The following is a 17,047-nucleotide window of genomic DNA, read 5'->3' on the forward strand; positions in this document are numbered from 1 at the left end:
AGTGGATGGATAAACAAACTCCCCTAAAAACTCCATGGTGGCAATTCATGGCAAACAACAGGCAACTGTTTTTTCAAAAACAGATTTATTTGGAAGTTGGAGTTACACAGAGTGAGAAGGAGAAGCAGAGAGAGAGAGAGCGAGAGCGGTCTTTCATCCACTGGTTCACTCCCCAGTTGGCCACGATGGCTGGAGCTGAGCCGATCCAAAGCCAAGAGCCAGGAGCTTCCTCCAGGTCTCCCACACAGGTGCAGGGACCCAAGGACTTGGGTCATCTTCTACTGCTTTCCCAGGCCACAGCAGAGAGCTAGATCAGAAGTGGAGCAGCCGGGACTTGAACCGGTGCCCATATGGGATGCCGGCACTGCAGACAGTGGCCTCACCCGCTATGCCACAGTGCCGGCCCCAACAGGGAACTTTTAGTAAGAGCTTTTATAAGTTCATCTTTACCGAGTTTACTGTACGTTCACAAACGTAACAATGAAGCGCAATCATGCAGACAAAGGCTGCGTTCACTCTTTCTCTCAGCAAGACAGCTCCAGGAGCATCATGCCTACGCACCACCGACTCCCAGGAAGGAGACTGGTGCTGTGGGACGGAACACTGATGACCAGAAGGCTGATTCCCCAGCAAAGTCCCAGCGCCCTCACTTCCTCTGCCCAGGTCACTGTCTCGGAGTGTGCGTGGCCCTGAGTCTGCAGGCTTGAGCACTGCACGGGGACATCTTCCGAGCCCGGATTCAGGGTCTCACTTCCCATCTGCTGCATGAGGCCTTCCCGGCGTGGGACCCAGGAAACTCGGTGAGGCCGTCCAGTGGGGCTGGGGTTCTGTGGGCCCCTCAGATGTGGGTAGAATGTCCGTCACAAGCAGGCTGCCAGCTGTGGCTGGAAAGCCTGTCTCCAGACCGACGGCATCTCCCTAACCAATAGCTTCCTGTGTTGCATGTGTGACCTTGCGGCTTTAAGTCACACCTTCAGGGTGGGGGCAAGCTCTCCCCCAGACCTGGCTGGATAGGGGCTGAGCCTCTGGGGAGAGTCGGACTGGCTCCAGGAGATCCCGGCTACCTTATGGGGACCCTTGCAGGTTTGAATCATGCCATCTTCCACCCAGAGCTAGCAGAGGAGGGGGCTGAGCCCCTAAGGAGCCAGGCTGTCTCCAGGAGACCCCACTATCTCCACGAGCCCCAAGCCAATCAACACACCTATGTGAAACCCCCGTCCAATGGGCACCCCCACGGAATGACCCAATGGAACAAAAAAAACAGTAATGCCTTAAAGACCCGGGACACTGCCCCAAGACCAGTGTCCCTCTCGTACTCCACCTGCTCGCCTCTTGGACCAGACGCCTCCTCTGTAAATCAAGTAAAAGTTCCTTTTCTGTCAAATACAAGTTTCTGCCTCCTTGCAAGCAGTTTCCCGGTGTTTTGCTTCTATACTGAGCTGAGGAAAAGAACCCCTGAGACTCACTCCGGCAACCGCCCTCCCCTCCGTGACGGTAGCACTCAGCACCCCAAACACTGAGGACAACTTTTCTATGTGTTAATTCTGTGCTCCTGCTGCCAGGACTCCTTCGGGGGTGACTCTCTCAGCCCTGGACTCCTCTCCAGAGACCCCCGGATTTCTGCCCGACCTCCCAGGGCTGACACCACGGGACCTCAGGCCGGCCAGGAAGTCCAGGAGCCCATGTGGCCTGCGGTGCCTCTGCCTCTGCCCCCACCCCACGCTGCAGCCCGCCTTGCTCTGGAGGGTGCACTGCCCACCCACCCTCTCCCCTCCTCCTCCTCCTCCCCCCAGGCAGCCCAGCTTGGCCTCATACTTTTTCCCCACTCAAGGTGAACCCTTCTGGTATCTCTACCAGTACTTTTAAAATGCACAACACGAGGAAAGGGGAATCCTTTGACTACAGGGATGCCCAGGAGGTGCTGCTCTGTCCACAGCTTTTGTTTCTCCTGCCCTCTTGTCTGTGCGCTCTCTGGGTGTGGCCTCAGCCCTGTGGTGTGGACAGGCCCAGAGTGGCTGCAAGCCTACCAGTATTAAACCCTGCCGTGTGCTAGCTGTGCCTGGAAGGCCATCCCTTCAATCTGAGGCTCATTCTCCCATCACACAGGAGCCACAGATCGATCCCTCGGGGGCAGTGAGGACTGAAGACAGAGGCAGGCGATGGTGAGGTGTAGCGAGTGGGAACCAGGGCTATCGTAAAGGAGATGACGCTGACCCTGGGGACACTGCATGGTGCTGGCCCTCTCCCCCACGATGGACCTCGCAAGTGTACCAGCCTGGGAGGAGGGGGAGGGGAGAGAGAAGATGATGGGGATAGGGAGGGGGAGGAGGAGGAGAAAGGGGGGAAGGAGAAGAGGGCCAGGAGGAAGAGGGAGGAGGAGGGAGAAGGGGCGTCGGGGGATGTCGCTCCCCCTCTTCGTGGAGGAACGACACAGGACCCTGCGCTGTTCTTTTGTCTGCTCGGCCCTCCCCGGGTTTGCTGCTGGTTCTTCCCGGGTTGGCTACCGTCCTTCCACCTCCGTGGAAGGGCGGTTCCCCCTGCCACTTTCCCCACTTCCGCGGGGGAGCGGCACACCGCCGGCCGGCTCTCTCGGGGGCTGCACAGGTGTTCCTTCAGATAGATGTTCCTGGTGCATGTTGTCTCTCTCCTCCTTTATAGTCCTCTTCCACCAGTCCCAACTCTGCTACCCACACGCCGAGTATGCTGCTCTCCTCCAATCAGGAGCAGGTCCTGCTGTTTATTGGTTGAACTGGAGGCAGCTGTGTAGAAGCTGTTTCCTCCTCTCCCAGCGCCATATTGTGGGAGAGCAGATGCATAGAATAAGTCTTAATTCCAGTAACAGTCTAGTCCGAGTTGCTCCCCACAGGGGGAGAGGCGGAGGAGGGAGAAGAGGTTGGGGAGGAGGAGGAGGCGTCTTCTGGATTTGAATTTCCGGCTCCTGGCTTCAGTCTGGCCCAGCCCTGGGGGTTACAACCATTTGGGGAGTAAAGTAGCAGATGTAAGAATTCTTCCTGTCTCTCTTGTTCTTCCCTTCCCATCTTCCCATGTGTCACTCTACCTTTGAAACAAATAAAAAGCAAACAAATCTTAAAAAGAAAAGAAAGTTCACTCGTGGAGTGGGCATGAGGCCTAGTGGTTAGTAACACCGACTGGGATGCGCGAGTCCCGTATCAGAGTGCCAGGGTTTAACTCCGGCTCCAGTGCCTCTCAGTGCCGACCCTGGGAGGCAGCAGAAGACCTGGACTGAGTGTCTGGCTTTAGCCAGTCCTCAGCCTGGCCTGGAGCTGTTGTGGCCATCTGGGCAGTAAACCAGTGAATGGGGGCATTCTCTCTCTCTCTCTCTGTCTTTCCAAGGCATTTTTTTTAAATAAAATTGAAAAGAACATCCATTCTTCAACAGACCTGAAGTCTATCTTGGGGGACACAGGGCTGACTGTTGACTTCTAGAACAGAGGCCAGCAAACCTCTCCTGGGAAAGCTCTGTGGGCCACTTAGTCTGGGCCGTGCAACTCGGCTGCATTTCTGCTTTGTTGTTCCTCTTTGACCTCTGAAAAACCGTGAATACGTGTGTTTCTCAAGGCTACACGGGGGAGGCAGCAGGCTCTGGGCCACAGCCGTAGCTTGTCACTTTGTGACTTGAACAACCACCTGCCCGTATCTGAAGATACCAGGTATCCCTGGGTCTTCTCTTTTCAAGCCCAGGGACGTGCAAGGGCTGCTCTTTCAATCAGTCCCTAATATGGGAGCTGTTTCTGCAATCTGTCTCCCTGGGCCTCTGGAGCTGTGCTGGGCACTGATGCTATAGGCCTAGTTACTGGCAGAAAAAGGGACAGGGACCCGGACTGGGGTAGTGAGGTGCTCTGGAGGGTTACAGCCATAGAGAAGAGTGCAGGAGACCCACCCATCTGCTGTGTGCAGGCTTCCAGTAGAGCAAAGATGGTGTCAGCCCCTTGACACCAGCCCCTGCGGGCTGCGGTCTCTTTCTCCTTGCCTCAAATCTGAGCAGGCTCTGCATCTGCTTGACCAGCAGAGTAGGAAAGGACCGGCAGCTCCTGGGTTCTGCTCTGGGGACTCCCCTGCCATGTGGTGCAAGGGCCCAGGGGGCACTGCAGAGAGGCCCGAGGGGAGTGGACCCAACATCCGCAAGCCGACAGGCAGCGCCACCCTGCCACTGTGTGGCCGGTGATCTGTGCCGGTTAATTGTGTCAACTTGACTGGCTTCGGGAACACCCAGATACCTGGTGAAGTGTGTCTGAGAGATGGTTTCCAAAGAGATCAGCATGTGAGTGTGAGTGGAGGTGGTGTGGGCGGGCACCAGGCCACAGGATGGGGAGAACACAGACGCACAGAAGGCAACCTGGTCTCTTTTTCAAGAACTGAGATAGACTCTTTCATTCTGTTGTCTTGAGCACTGGAACTCCAAGATCCCGGGCCTCTGGGCTCCGGGACTGACATAGCAGCCTCTTGGGTCAGCAATGACTCACTTGGCCTCCCTGTGAGGCCTCCAGAGTCGGACTGAGCCGCTGGCATCCCTGGGCCTTGCAGGGCACCTTCTCAGCCACCACAATCATGTGAGCCAATTGGCCTATTGAGTCCCCTCTCATATATCTGTGTGCATCATACCAGCTGTGTCCCTCTGTCGTCGTCCAAGGCGATCCTCCAGTCCCAGCAGCCCAACTCCCATCCCAGCTGGTGCTGCAAGGAGAGATGAGCCGCCCCTGCTGAGCCCTATCCTAACTGCTGATTCATGATCAAGACAAGTGACTGCTAGAGGGGTTCGTGACTCAGCTACAGATGCTGAGCTGTCTACCTCCCCGAGCTTTCTATTCAACCACACGCTACACGAGTGCCTAATGTGTTCCGCTCAATGCCTGGTGCATACAAAGTGCCCAGTGAGTGGCAATTATTATGATTCAGAAAAAAAAAAAATCAAAGCTGCCTGAGTTTTCTTCCAAGATGAGGGAAAAAGCATTACTTCCTGTCTTAGAGTGCTTTGCTCCAGGCTTGGCATTCTAAGGAGGCCGCTTCATTCAATGAGGTCACAGAAGCACTTAATAGCAGAGAGCATGGCACCACCCATCACTCAGGCGATGTGAGCTCAATGCCCTTCCAAGCTCATTCTCCTCTGACGCCCAGGAACGTTCACAGATCTAACTTGCTCCCCACCTCTGCCAGCGCGCTGCCCTCCAGGCCACCATGGGAACCCTCTCTTGTCCTCAGTCTCTCTGAGACCTAACGCTCACTTTGAGTCGATTCCCTAAGCCCAGGGTGGCATGGCACCTCCAGCAGGAGGACAGGCTGCTGCTCCTAGCCCAGAAAAACATTACGTTTGTAGGAATGCATGCTACAGGCACAGGCACAGGGGATCAAACCCGCTAGGGCCAGAAAAGGAAGACTCCAGTCTTGTTAAGAAGATCCACAGTAGGGAGTCGAGTCAATTAGGGCCCCCCTGGCTGCAAAAATCTGATCTGCTAGGGATGACTACTCTGCAAAGTGGGATTAAAGTGTGGCCTGTGCAGGAAAATGAAGACTTTTTTTTTTTTTTTTTTTTTTTATAGGCAGAGTTAGACAGTGAGGGAGAGAGACAGAGAGAAAGGTCTTCCTTTTTCTGTTGGTTCATCCCCCCAAGTGGCCACTACGGCCGGTGCGTTGCAGCCGGCGCAGCACACTGATCTGAAGCCAGGAGTCAGGTGCTTCTCCTGGGCTCCCATGCGGGTGCAGGGCCCAAGCACCTGGGCCATCCTCCACTGCACTCCCGGGCCACAGCAGAGAGCTGGCCTGGAAGAGGGGCAACCGGGACAGAATCTGGCGCCCCGACCGGGACTAGAACCCAGGGTGCTGGTGCCGCAGGCGGAGGTTTAGCCTAGTGAGTCGTGGTGCCGGCAGGAAAATGAAGACTTAAAGGAGAGTTTCCCTGTTGGCCTCTGCAACTTTCCACCCGCCGTGGATAGCAAAATCCATGCACGCTCAGGGCCCTCAAATGCAACTGGCTCAGAAGCTATGCGCATCAACCTGTACGCAGCGAACCATCTCTAGATTATTTATTTATCAGACCCAAGGGGTGCCCATGCCATGCCAAGTGGTTGTGCTGCCGTATTTTCTAAGTTACCGTGATAAGAATAAAATATCCAAGACGCATTCAGCACAGATACGATATTTTTTAAGTGTTTCGGTCGACCAAGGATGTGCAGGGCACATTCATTGGTCAATGGAAAAAGCAGAGTCACAGCTTTCTTTTTAGCCTTTCAAGACGGAGACAGAATTCTGTGTCAGTGAGGAGAAAACGCACGGCAAATTATCAGCCAAGTACCCATGATCCCATCAGTCAGCTGCTAAGACGGGGTTAGTCTCATCAACACAGCCCAACGAACGACCGTGCTCTGCAGCCCTGGCAGCTCCGATACGATTAAGCCACCGCTGACATGAATGAGGCGTGCCCAGACTTGGGTTTGCTAGGCAGATCTCCAGACAGAGGGCTACAGTTTCTGGGCCAGACTGGGAGGGGCGGGGCGGGGTTGGGGGTCAGCAGCAGGAATTCTTGTTGTTTTCAAAATTGAGGAAGCACCATGTGGGACACAACGAGGCATTTGTAAAGCAAGCCAATAAACCCAAAACTGGTTTCTGTGTCTCTCTTCCTCTTTCAGCAAACAGAGTCTCCCGGTCCCTCTCCCTACGGACTTGATCGAGATGACGGCTGTTCCTAAACACAGGCTTCAGCCCCACCAGGCTGTTGCTGGTTCAGCGTTAGAGGTGAGAACTGTGTGTAAGAGAGACCCCCGCACACGGCTGATGCAGGAGTCACCAGACCAGCGCATGCTGGTGGTGGCCACACCTACCACTGAGCGCTCCCACCCCCAAGCCTGACTCCCCCCCAACCCACCTTCTGATTCTCGACCTTCCATTAGGGATGGGATGAGTGCAGGAACTGGGGAGAGGAATGGATGGAGAAGGAAACAGAAACATTCCAGATACATGCAGAGTGTGTGTTTCAAGCTCCCAGAAGCCCTGCATGGCACACTTTACACTGCTGGAGCCCGTGCTGAGAAGGGGCAGCCAGGAAGGAGAATTCTTGTTGGATGGCTGGCTCATGTGCTTCTCAAATAATTCCGAGGATAATTCTTCGGAGACAGGGGACAGCATGTGAGACAGGGGCCTGAATAGCTGAGTCATTGGGGTGTCCATGGTTCTAAGGAAGAGGGGCCCTGGGACTGGAGCCACGCGGGCTTCAGAGGCAATGGGGGCTGGGGGGAGAGGCAGCAGGGGCAGAGCGGGAAGGGAAGGGTCCAAAAGTGTCCCCTTCCGGTGACATCATCAACAGATTCAGATGAGAAAAGCCAGACGCTAGGAAGCCACGGGTCAGAGTGGGCCTCTGGCCACCTGGACTGAGAATGCAGGGTGGATGTACTGCCTCAAGCACGAGGCCGGCCACTACCCCCGCCCCACCGAGATGCCAAGACGGGAGAACACTCAGAAACGCCACCCCAGCAACCAGGAGCGACTGGCACACGGGGAGAGCGGTAAAGTCCGGCCTCTCTCAGGCATGTCTGGGCACGGCCTCCCAGAGGCCAGCAGCTGAGCTGGCCACCATGGATAGGGAGACTAGGTATGCAGGGTGGGGGCACGGCCCCAGCTCTCAGGTGTCTCCTAGGGGCCCTGGTTCCACCCCGATGGCCTCATCCATTTTTCTCGGGTGCTCGAAACCCAGTCAAGTTTACTGCAAACAGGACTCATGCAGGGGACAGGAGGCACTGCTCCAGGCAATGCTGTGTGGGAGCGAGGGCAGGGGAGGCAAACTGCAGACCCACCGTCCACGCTGACCTCCTGAGCTGCAGAAGGTTCCACCCAGCTCCCCGCCCCGCCCGGCCCCGGGAAAGGGAGGGCGGCAGCTCCACAGCCCAGCACAGGCCCCGCCTCTTGTGAGCGGAGCAGCTCCCGCCCAGGCTTTGGAGATCCACAGAAACGATTAGGCCCAAGGAAAGTGGGGCAAGCGGGGCAAGCGGAAGAGCTGGGGCAGCCAGACATCTGTGCAGCCAGGGCAATTACAACTGGCGCGAGAACAAAAGGCCAGCGGGAGGCAAACGGCGCCCGGACCGCCAGTGATGGGGGCAGGGTGTTCCCCAAAGCAATCTGTCTCGTTGGGAACAAGGGAAGGCTGTTACCCAGGGAAAGCACAGAGATACAACCTCCCCCCTCTCCCCTCCTCCTCTCCCTGGCCAGCCAGGGAAAGGGCTCCAGTCAAAGCCGCCGATGGCTGTTACTGACCTGGAAATCCCAGGACGAAAGATCCCTGGCTCCTTAGACAGGAGGGCATGGCCAGTCCTAAGGGTGAGGCTGCCTGCTCTCGAGCCAGCCCCAAGGCGTGGGGAGCTACGATTTTAATGGGCACCAAGCAAGGCATTCCTTCCCCTTGGTCTGGGCGGGGTGGTAAAGTTGAAAGATGGGGTTCACCTCCCCTCCACTGTCCCTCTGAGCTCCAAAGAACCCGGCCACTGATAGCGGAGGGGGGCTCAGGGGCTGAGCAGCAGCCTGGAGTGGGGCTGAGGTCGGACCCTGCCGACCACGGAGGGGAGAGGGAGAGGGATGGGAGGATGAGTAGCAGGGCTGAGTGCTGCCCCCAGCAGAGGCCTCTGTGAGGACGGAGATGACACCGGATCCCTCTCTGGTCAGGGCCGGCAGGGCTGTAACAGGCACAGGGCACTCGGGACGGGCGGAGAGCTCCCCCTTTTCCTTGTCTGCACACATATTTCCCGAGGAGCTGCGTGTGATGGGCGTGATGGGTGTTATCACACAAGACGCCAAGCACACGCTGCGGCTTTCATCTCTGACCGTCATTGGCACCCAGCTCGGCAGTGCCAGACACGCGGGGGGTGGGGGTGGGGGAGTGTCAACTCCTGCCCCTGGCATTCATGGCCTCTCCTAGACGCTTGCTGTGTGAAGGCAAATAAACACTGGCACACACCCCAAGAAGCTCCCTGTCCATGACAGGGGCAAGACAGACCTGGATAAAACGGTATGGAAAGCGGCTGCAATCTTTTCTAAAAGGCAATGAGGACGCACACAAAAGCAATTACACCTAAGTGGGGTGGGCAAGAAAGCCAGAGAGAGAGAGAGTGATGTGTGAGCTGGGCTTTGACAGATGAGTAGGAGTTCTCCAAGAGGACAACGTGTTCTCTGTGGGTGCAGCATCAGAGGCAGAGGTGAAGCCGTGGGAAGGGAGGTGCGTGGATGGGGGGTGGGCTCTGAGCAGGGGCTGCAGGAGCCTGCACCACGCCAGGGGGCCGACCTCAATCGGGAGTGGGGCAGGAGGGAGCCATCAGAAACGTTTTATCAAGATCGAATTCACATTCCCTAAAATTCCCTCTTTGAAAGCACACAGCCAATGGTTTTAAAGCCTATTCAGAGTTATGCAATCAGCAGTCTATTTCCGGAACACTTTCTTCACTCTCCAAGAAGTCCTGTGCCCATTAGTAGCCTGTTCCCACGCCCACCTGCCTCGGGCACCCACGCAGCTACCTGGCATGGGCAGATCTACAAGTGAAATCCAGTGACACGCAGTATTCTCAGACTGGCCTCTTTCATTTAGCATGATGTTGTCAAGGTTCACCCATGTGCTGTAGCATATGTCAGTACCTGTGTGGTTTTTTTTAATGATTTATTTTTTATTTGAAAGGTAGAGTGAAGGGGGAGTGGGGGAGATCTTCCACCTGCTGGTTCACTCCCCAAACGCCCACAACCTCTGAAGCTGGGCCAGGATGAAGGCAAGAGCTAGGACTTCTATATCCAGGTCGCCCGTGTTGAGTGGTAGGGGCCCAAACACTTGAGCCATCATCTGCTGCCTTCCTGGGGCACATCAGCAGGAAGCTGGATCAGAAGCACAGGAGCCAGGACTCGAACCTGCACTCTAATATGGGATGTGGGATCCCACGCCTGCACTAGTACCTGATTATTTTTAAGCCACCTTTTGTCCAATAGTTGACGGACATTCGGTTTGCTTCGACTTTCCGGCCATTGTGAATAAAGCGGCCACAGAAGCTTGTGTGTAAGCCGTCGTGTGTGAGCACCTTTTCATTTGCCCCTGGGGAACCATCTGCAGGTTGGAAACGCTGATTCACTGGGTGACTGTGTTCAGTCAGAGCAACAGCCCGGCTGTTTTCCAAGGTGGCTGCACCACGTCACAGGCTCCCCAACACTGTAGGAGGGTGGCAGTTCTCCACAGTCCCACCAACACTGCATCTTGTTTCTTTTTGATTACGTCCATCCTAGTGGGTGTGAAGGGGCACCCTGTTGTCCTGGTTTCATCAAGGGTTTTCAGCAACAGAAGGAGCTGTTTTGTAACAAAACAGAGGGTGAGTTGGACAGGAAAGAAACCAGAAGATGTAATAATAATTTAGGGAAGAATTAATTAGGTTCTGGACCAGGGCAAAAGGATAAGAATGGTAACAGAGTGGCCTGCATTGTAGCACAGCCGGCAGGCTAGGCCGCTGACTGCAACACTGGCATCCCATGAGGTCGCTGGTTTGAGGCCTGGCTGCTGCACTTCCAATCCAGCTCTCTGCCAATGCACTTGGGAAAGCAGCAGAAGACGGCCCAAGTGCTCAGGCCCCTGCTACCCATCTGGAGACCCAGATGGAGTTCTGGATTTCTGGCTTCAAACGGACCCAGCCCCAGCCATTGCAGCTATTTGGAGAGTGAACCAACAGATGGACGACCTCTCTCTCTCTCTCTCTTTCTCTGTATTTCAAATAAATCTTTAAAAAAATGATGAGAGAGAGAGAGATCCTGGAGTAGTAGAACCCCCAGAACTTGATGAGAGGCTGGATGTGTGGCCCTGTGGAGAAGAGTCAGGGTAAGGTGGGCGTCAGTGTTTCCCATCTGAGCAATCAGGACCCCGTTAACCAAGCCGGAGGAGGAGAGCTGAGTCTTGGCTAGGGAGGGGAGATTCTGAGTTCTGCTGGGGACGCGTGAAGTTGACAGTGCCCGGGGAGATTCATGTGGGTTGTGATGCTGAGTTAGTTGGCCACTGGAAAAAGACACTGTAGGATGCCAGAGAGATCTACAGAGGGAGCTCCAGGGTTTTCCAACCCCCTGGAAGGCGACGGCTGAGTATCATGGGATGCACACCTGATAAAGAATCATGTGATACATTGGGAAGTTGTGGCAGGAGGCCTTTCTGTGGTCCATGGGTAGAGGGTAGGGTGATCTGAAGACAGAATGGGAGGAGGCAAGGGAGAAAAAGGAGCAGTACTGATGCTTCCCACTGTGCCTGTCACACACACGGATGCCAAGGGACGTCAGGACAGTCCCCCGCCCTTCAGCTGAGGATGCAACACCCAAGGGTGGTAGAGGCAGGATGCGTGGTGCTTTCCTGCTGGGCGAGCTGCCCTGGGAAGCTCCTGCCTGCCCCAGCCCAAGACGTCTAGCAAAATTTGTCCTTCATGTACCCAGCTTCTCACTCTGTAAGATTTTAGTGAAATGAAAAATAGGAAAACGAGAGGAGATTCGGCTTCCCAAAGATGCACTTTCTTTTTGAGAACTCATGGGCAAGCGATAAAACAAGACTTGGCCAACCGTTCAGCGGCCATAGGTGCATCCAGGACTTTACTGGGAGACGAAGTGCCATCAAGTTTGAGCTGTAACCCTGACCTCAGAATCAGCCCTTAAGGCATTCTGGTCTGGCTGAAAAGCCCATGAGAGCATTTCAGGCATGGAAAGCCAAGACACTGTGACAAGAACATGTCCTTCATGAAGGATCTCTGTGAGTGAGACCCCAGTGGGAAGAAGAGGCCATCAAAGAAGGAGGGACTTTTTCTCTGAAGGGAGGAGAGGACTTCCACTTTGCATATGGCCTTGTCTATGTACTGACAGAGTTTGTGGATTCAAAAGGTTTCCAAGCCTTGGCAGCTCACGTCAAGAGCCTCAGGTGATCACTGAGGTCCTACATAACAGTGTTAATTGTTAAATTAACAACAGGATTCACTGTGCACTAACTCCCCATGCAAGACCTCTGTCCTCAATGAGTTATATTATGAGAATTAACTGTAAAACTTGTTCTCAATGTGTGTGTGTGTGTGTAAACTGTTGAAGTCTTTACTTAGTTTAGAGTTGGTCTTTTGTGTACAAAGTTAACTGAAAACGAATTTTAATAGAGAATGGGACTGGGAATGGGAAAGAGAGGAGGAACTGGGGTGGCAGTGGGGATGGGAAGAAGGTATGCTGGGAAGAATCGCTCTATTCCTAACGTTGTACTTATGAAATGTGTACTCATTAAATAAAAGGCTTCTTTGGAGAAAAAAATGCCAATTTATTACTAGCCAACAGAATATTAATATTTTGAATGTCTGGCTGGTCAACCAAACAGCCTCACTGGCTTTTCTTCCATGAAGTTGTCCTATAAAGGCCTTTTTAAAGTACTGTACAGCGGTTGGTGCTGTGGCGCAGTGGGTCAAGCCGCTGCTTGCAGTGCCGGCATCCCATATGGGCGCCAGTTCAAGTCCTGGCTGTTCTACTTCCGATCCAGCTCTCTGCTGTGGCCTGGGAAAGCAGTAGAGGATGGCCCAAGTGCTTGGGCCCCTGTACCCGCATAGGAGACCCAGAGGAAGCTCCTGTCTTTGGATCGGCGCAGCTCTGGCCACTGTGGCCATTTAGGAAGTGAACCAGTGGGTGGAAGACCTCTCTCTCTCTCTTTCTCTCTCTCTCTCTCTCCCTCTCTCCCTCCCTCCCTCTGTCTTTCCTTCTCTCTCTGTGTAACTCTTTCAAATAAATAAATCAATCTTAAAAAAAAAAAAAAAAAAGAGCCAAAAGGTCGAGAGAAGCAAAGGAAAAGTCCCTGACCTCAGATCCACGGTCTACCCTTCTACACCCAGGGTCCGGGGAGGCTGCTCACCGCAGCTGAGTCAGAGCTCCCTCGTCCACAGGCTTCTGGCTTGGGTTGGCCAACGGGAAGTGAGAAGGAGGTTGACTACACTTCCTCCCAGCCAGGCTCCTGGGGGTTGTGAGTCCGGCTACTGAGGGTGCTGCTCAAACCAGGTGGTTCCCACTGGAGACCCATCACCTCCAGGGCCCTCAACCCAGGGCCCTCAACCCAGGGCCCTCAACCCAACGCCCTGCTGCTCCCTAGAGGAGGACGTGTCCCTTGTAGGTGCAGTCTTCTCTAAGCCTTGCAGGTGCTTCTGTGAACACATGCAGATCTCCCATTGTATGCGCCTCTGCTTCCGACACTAACGCTCAAGAGTAAGGAGCAGCCTACTCTGGGAAACTCAGCAATTGATACATTTTCCAAAGCAAAAAAGGCAAGCAGATCAACATCTCACGCATGCCCCCGTCAGCGGTCAACTTCCTGCCTCTTGCACTGTGTCGCATTGCTCTATTTAGATTTGAAAGACGATGAGTGAGCCACATACACCCTTCAGTGCCGCAGGTGCCAACGTATGGCCCAGTCCTGCTCTCAAAGATAGCTGCAGAGGGTGGCAAACAGGCCGATGCCACTCCAACACCAGGCCCCACAGAGCCACCCACCTTGTGGCACTCTCCAAGCGCAGGCTGACTTCCGAAGCTTCCATGTCACTACTTGGGCATCAACCAAGGAGGGGCCCTGGCTGTGGGAGTCACTGCCCAGGGAGGTAAAGGGCCACCGTGACCAACCAGCCATGGTTAGTTCATGGGGCTCATAGGCTCAGTCTCCTAGTGGTGTAGCAGTCTCAGGTGCAGAAAACTCAAACGAATGAATTCCCTTCCCAAGAGGTTACTGCCTGAGAAACTACAATCTGTCCACCTCTTACCTGTGACCTCCATGTGGGTGGAGTGAGCACAGCGTCCCTCCTCTGGGGGACCAGGTTATACCATACTCCCGGAGTTGCACACAAGGATCAAGTGATATCATGTAAGGGAGCGCCCCCTGGTGGCTGACCCAAGGAGGTACACAGAACTCAACTTCCCCTTCTCCAAAACTAGCCGCTCTGTCGCAGCTTGCCAGTCTCTGACTTAGCTAGATGAGCATCCTCTCGCTCACAGAGTTTGTCAACAGCCAACGTACCTGGAAGTGAACGTGCTACCCTACGCTTCTGAGACAAGCGATTCTAGCTGCATTTTCCCATGGAAATGCTGGAGGGAAAGTCACTGACACTTGGGTTACATAGCCGAGACCAGTTCCTCACCCCGCTCCTATCCACCCTTGTCAATCAAGTGCCACTCCTACCACATGATGGCCATGCTGGGAACTGCCTGGGTTCAGAGCCCGGTGAGGAAACAGGCGTGTCTGACTGGAACAAGCACACATTTCGCTGCTGAGCCACTGCAGCCCTGGTGGCCCTCATCTGTGTCACCGCCATGGTGACGCCATTAGAAACGAGTCGCACACTGGAGAAACAGTGGTTACAAAGATGACGGTGAGGCTGCACTCCGCTCCCTTGTCTTGGGGTGCTGGTTAGGGGAGTGGTTGGTCACAGCAGGAAGAAGACTTGTGACCCGCTGTGAGCTTCTACGAGGACAAATTAACAGTTCCCAGGATGACTCCAGAGTGCCACCCAGGAGAGTCAGCGGTCCCTGGGAAGAAACCCAAGAATGGCCATGTGCCTGGAGTTATACAAGTGTCTATGCTGGCTGACAGGCATCAACGTGGCCCCGGCTCCCCAAACCTCACCCATCCGAGGTCTTCCTTGGAGATAAGCAGGTGGGGCTTTCCAAATACCCAAACTGCGGTTGGGGTGTTTGTCCCCCAAGGGTTCCTGTGTTGGAAGCTTGGGCCTCAGTGTGGCGATGTTAAGAAGTAGGGTACAGCAGGAGGGCCTTGCGTCACTGGAGTGTGCAGTCAGAACACGGCTATTATCAAAGCCTGATGCTGGTGCCTCCTAGTGTCTGCAGCGGTCCAGCCCGCACTGCCATCTCTTCCTCCCACATGGGTTCCCACCATTGGGCACACCGTCCACTGTCCACCAGGGGGAGGTCCTCCTGAGGGTCGGGCTAATGTTGGGGCCACGCCTTGTGAGCTGAACTTCTTTACTTCATAGAGTTAGCCCACCTTGGCTATTTCACTATAGCAATGACACATGCATAAACACCTACAGAGGCACATCATGGAGACCCTCACGACATAGGGTAAAATGCTGACTACGTCCTAAAATGACACATCCAGGAGCTCACGTGTGCCACACGAAGTTCCCTCTTCTAATTCCCACTCTCCCACTTTTTCTTAAGACCATCCAGGATGCAAATAGTCCAATCAAGTGAGTGAAAAAGACCCATTTAACAACATGAAGGAGGGGCCAGCACTGTGGCGTAGCAGGTAAAGCCACCGCCTGCAGTACCGACATCCCACATGGGCACCAGTTCAAGTCCCAGCTGCTCCACTTCTGATCCAGCTCTCTGCTATGGCCTGGGAGAGCAGTAGAAGATGGCCCAGGTCCTTGGGCCCCTGCACCTGTGTGGGAGACCTGGAAGAAGCTCCTGGCTCCTGGAGCACCTATTTGACGTGATTAGATTCTTGTGAAAAGCAGAGACTGTGGTCAGCTGCACGTTTCTTCTCTGTTCTTGCCTAACAGCGGCCATCTGAGGAGCAGGATGCCAAAAGTGTAACCCAGAAGGGATCCTGAAATCACCTTTATGAAGAAAAATAAGAGTCCAAAAGCTGAGAGAGCTAGCTGGAGCCCAGAGGAGACAGGACACGCAGAAGCAGAAGAAGAGAGTGTAAAGGAGTCCGGCAGGCTCCGTGCTCAGTGCACACCGGGGGAGAGGGGCATGAGCAGGGAGACGGACTGTGGCAGCCTCCATACACCTGATTTTATCAGCTTCTTACAACCTCGGCCACTGTGAAGGAGCCTGGGGCCAGCGTTTGTTTTTAAAAGATTTATTTATTTATTTGAAAGTCAGAGTTACAGAGAGAAAGAGAAGGAGAGGCAGAGAGAGAGAGAAAGAGAGAGAGAGAGAGAGGTCTTCTGTCCACTGGTTCACTCCCCAATTCACTGCAACGGCCGGAGCTGGACCGATCCGAAGCCAGGAGCCAGAAGCCTCTTCTGGGTCTCCCACTCGGGGGGCAGGCACCAAGGACTTGAGCCATCCTCTACTGCTTTCCCAGGCCATAGCAGAGAGCTGGATCAAAAGTGTGGTAGCTGGATCTCGAACTGGTGCCCATATGGGATGCTGGCACCGCAGGTGGCAGCTTTACCTGCTATGTCACAGCCAGCCCCTAGGGACCACCATTTTTAACATTGCATTTGTTTTCTGAAAGACTCTTGCAAGACTGGGTTTGCTGACCAGGCCAGCCTGTATTTATCGAAGTATCACAGAAGTTCAAAAAGTTCGTGGAAAACAGAATTAGAAGGTAAATATTTTGGTGCCCAAAATTTTGAAGTTGATGTAGACGAGGGATCTTTGAAAAGAAAACTGTTGACTTGCAAAGCTTTTTTTGCATGGAAACAAATTTATCTTTTCTTTTCCTTTATTTATTTGAGAAGCAGAGAGCAGGAGACGTACAGAGACAGAAAGAGAGACAGCTCCCGTCCGCTGGTTCATTACCCAAATGCCTGCAACAGCTGTGGCTGAGCCTGGAGCTGGTGTCAGCCGCCAGAAACCCAATGCAGGTCTCCCACATGAATGGGAGGAACCCAATGACTTGATCCGTTGCAGCTGCCTACAAGGATCTACACCAGCAGGAGGCTGAAATTGGGAGGCAGGTGTTTGAACCACCAGGCCAAACGTGAAACCCTATCTTCATCTTATTTTTCCACAAACTTTCTGAAGTGCTCTCACAGATGCACCACGCGTCTACACAATGAAAACTGTTCGTATTTCTATCCTGTTTATTTTGCATCTCGATTCAGCTAAGAGACGAGGGTGAGCCAACCAAACGAGGTGCTGCCTAAGTGACACTGCCCCAGGGTTTGAGCACAACTCGGCACCTGTTTGCAATGAACAAACGGAATCCCAGAAATCATGAACTTGGCCAAGGCAAAAGGAGAGCTGAAAGAAGACTTGTGGTTCAATGGGTATAGTGTTTCAGTTTTGCAAGACTGAAAAGTTCCAGAAATCTGTTGCACAACAAGGTACTCACAGT

At 54.1% G+C, this 17,047-nt stretch overlaps 1 protein-coding gene across 4 annotated transcripts in view; it reads right to left on the bottom strand.

Moving 5' to 3' along the window:
• Positions 1-17,047, bottom strand: part of DAPK1 (death associated protein kinase 1) — a 176,981-nt gene that overhangs the window by 49,182 nt on the left and 110,752 nt on the right. The window lies entirely within an intron of this gene.

The sequence above is a fragment of the Oryctolagus cuniculus genome, chromosome 1, assembly GCF_964237555.1.
Source record: "Oryctolagus cuniculus chromosome 1, mOryCun1.1, whole genome shotgun sequence".
In the NCBI taxonomy this organism is placed as follows: domain Eukaryota; kingdom Metazoa; phylum Chordata; class Mammalia; order Lagomorpha; family Leporidae; genus Oryctolagus; species Oryctolagus cuniculus.